The sequence below is a fragment of the Cydia pomonella genome, chromosome 22 (genome assembly GCF_033807575.1).
Source record: "Cydia pomonella isolate Wapato2018A chromosome 22, ilCydPomo1, whole genome shotgun sequence".
Taxonomy (NCBI): domain Eukaryota; kingdom Metazoa; phylum Arthropoda; class Insecta; order Lepidoptera; family Tortricidae; genus Cydia; species Cydia pomonella.
Window position 1 is genome coordinate 7,788,880 of NC_084724.1, and position 3,027 is coordinate 7,791,906.

Genomic DNA, 3,027 nt, shown 5'->3' on the forward strand with positions numbered 1-3,027 from the left:
ACAGGGAGATAAAATTAAAACAAGCAATAACTATCCTAAAATTATAAAAAATATATATATATCCTAAAATTATACAAAATATTTATATATCCTAAAACTACACTAAATTACAGAATAACATAAATAATTTTAACAATACAAATTGCTTAATATAATTGTGAAGTATGATGGCCGAGTACCCTAACAACCTTCATCTTGAATACTGCCAGCCGTGAATCGAAAATGTTAATTTCTCTATTTTTGTATACCAAATCATTGTACTGAGCACATTCTGACGATTGGATTGTAAAGAGGTATTATTTCTGTAGACCGGAAGGGCGAAAGTCTTAGGAGCATGTGATCTAAATCGAGGAGTATTGAATGTGACTAGGGATAGTAAGCTAGGTGAGTCAATTTTATGATGTAGAAGTTTGTGAAGGAGTAATAAGTCATTTTAATACCAAGTACCCCATTTATTTTTGCAGACAGCATATTGTAGTGTTGTCATACTTTGCCATAAATATGTTCTACATAAATGATCTGTTACAGGGCTACAATAGTTATTATGCACTTCTTTCCTTATAATGGCTGTTGTTGATAATGACTGTTTATTTTAAATTAAATAGTCAATTTTATAAAAGTGAATTTGATAATTTTAATAAAGTGGATAAGAACTGCCTGAAATAGAGAAGACTGGAAAGCTTTAGAGGAGGCCTTTGTCTAGTGACAACTAAAAACAGCTATAAAATAACAAAACAAAAATAAAAAAAATGAGTCAGAGATTAAAGACTAAGTATTCTATTGCATTAATGGCATATGGAATTGATATTAGGATGGAAAAGGAACATTTTGATTGAGTTAAAATGACCTGGAATTTTCTTAGTTTGAGACATACAATATTCTGCCATTAAAGGAGTAAATATTATCACTATCTATTTAGATAATTGTGTGTTTGGTTAAAGATGCTTCAAAGTCAAAGACACTATAACCATTGTCTAACTAACTAAGTTTTCATGCCAAGTGCTATGTCAAGTATGGAGCTGAAAGGGATATCTATGCTTTGTTACTGCTAGGTTTGTGCAAAGTTAACATGGTTAGAGTCTATTAAAGAGTATTACTATAAGAATATATTATAAATAAATATTTGGGGACAATCTTACACAGATCGACCTAGCCCCAAACTAAGCAAAGCTTATACTATGGGTACTAGGCAACAATATACATACATATAATATAGATAAATACATACTTAGAAAACATCCATGACTTGGGAACAAATATTTGTGTTCATCACACAGATAAATGCCCTTACTCAGATTCGAACCTGGAACCATCAGCTTCATAGGCAGGGTCACTACCCACTTAGGCCAGACCGGTCATCAAATTAACTCCATTAATCTAGTAATGCTTGCTATTTCATTTAGAAGAAGCTTTGATATAGCTGCTCCTATTAAAGCATGTTCTTTTTTTTTTCATTTTAATACTAAGCCAATGTTTTGCAAATGTCAGCATAATGTCAAGAGAGCATTATCAAAGCAATATAAACCCATATAAAATACCTACAAAATATGTTTATCCTTGAAATACCTATATTTTAGTAAAAATGCAGCTAAATGTTAAATCAACTAATGGTAGCAAATAGATAAGACGAAGAATAATGTCTATTTTCTAGTACCATACTTTACTAGATTAGTTGCCATACTTTTTACAATCATCACCTCAACTTCAGTTTTTAGTTACCATACATAAGTTTACATATCGATTCATTAAAAAAATTATTGATTTATTCAATACTGTTAACCTAAATCATAACATCCGTGCACTGTGCACAACTTACCTATTGCCAAACAATCAAATCAGGCACATAGCTCCACAACGCTTACACCTTACACGCTCATACGAAAACATGAAATACGTAGTAACAAGAAATCGTCCAAAAATACACATTACATTTAAATAACAGTATATTTCAAGCAAATCACTGTTTTGTCAAGCATAAACTACTTTTGTACATGATTCAGTCGTAACAACACCACAATCAAATTATGGCATATCAACATTTTTTTTCTTACTAAGCAAACATCGCAACCATTTTGAGGTTAATCTATGTGAAGTAGACAAAATATCAACAAAATATGCTTGATTTTCAGGAATGCTTGTAATGAAAGAATGATTTGCTACCGATAATGGCTAAAATACGTACGATAAGTCATAGACGTGGGTCCCGTTTCCCGTGTTTACAAAACCGCCACGGCACTAGCTATCAAACAAAACAATCACAGAACAAACATATTCTATCCATTAGAACATCACTGAAGAACAAAACACACGGTGATTGTAATGTCCTATTGATCTAAATTCATAGAAAATTTGTATAATATTTTTTACATCAGTCCGTGTGGACGCCAAACTGCGGGAAAAACTACAGCGAAGTTAGCTACGATCGCGTTCGCATTTTCAAGGTCGTTCTACTGTCTATGGTCAAATGACGTGTCTATGATTAGCTCATTGTCTATGATCTATGGATATAGGTGTAAAAAATCTCTTGATATTTTTTTTATATTAGCTGTGCAATGCGTGTCCCATATGGCTTATGACCGCACAATATGCAGACGGAGGCATGGTCGCGATCCTCAGCAATGAGGGAGGGACCGAGGAAGAAGAAGAATTAAAGCCGGTTAAACGAGTTGGTCAGTAGAATAAGGCGCGAATATCAAATTTTCTACGGGACGATAAATATCCCACCTCCATTTTTTTAATTTGTCGCTTTTTTCTACTGACGGAAATCGCTTGACAGTCTATAATTATTTTTAACAGACTTTAAAAAGAGGAAGGTTTTTTTTTCTATTCTCCCCTATTTCTCATTTGATAAAGCGTACACTTACCAATTGGTATATTGATTGTAGCGGTCTCATGATCGAATTCTGGAAAAATTGAGGAAACTTCTATGACCTAACGTTCCTTCTATGGTACTTGAATGTAGTTGTAAGGCTAGCCGTGATGCATGGAATTTTAATTTTCATGCTGAGGGGAAATTAAACTTGAATA

General features: G+C 32.9%; 1 protein-coding gene across 1 annotated transcript in view; it reads right to left on the reverse strand.

Moving 5' to 3' along the window:
• The window catches only part of LOC133530167 (sister chromatid cohesion protein PDS5 homolog B-B), a 43,633-nt gene extending 41,211 nt beyond the window's left edge, over positions 1–2,422 (reverse strand). Inside the window, 1 exon segment of the mRNA XM_061868026.1 lies at positions 2,183–2,422. The gene's annotated coding sequence lies outside the window, so the exon portion shown is untranslated.
• Between the last annotated feature and the right edge of the window lie 605 nt (positions 2,423–3,027).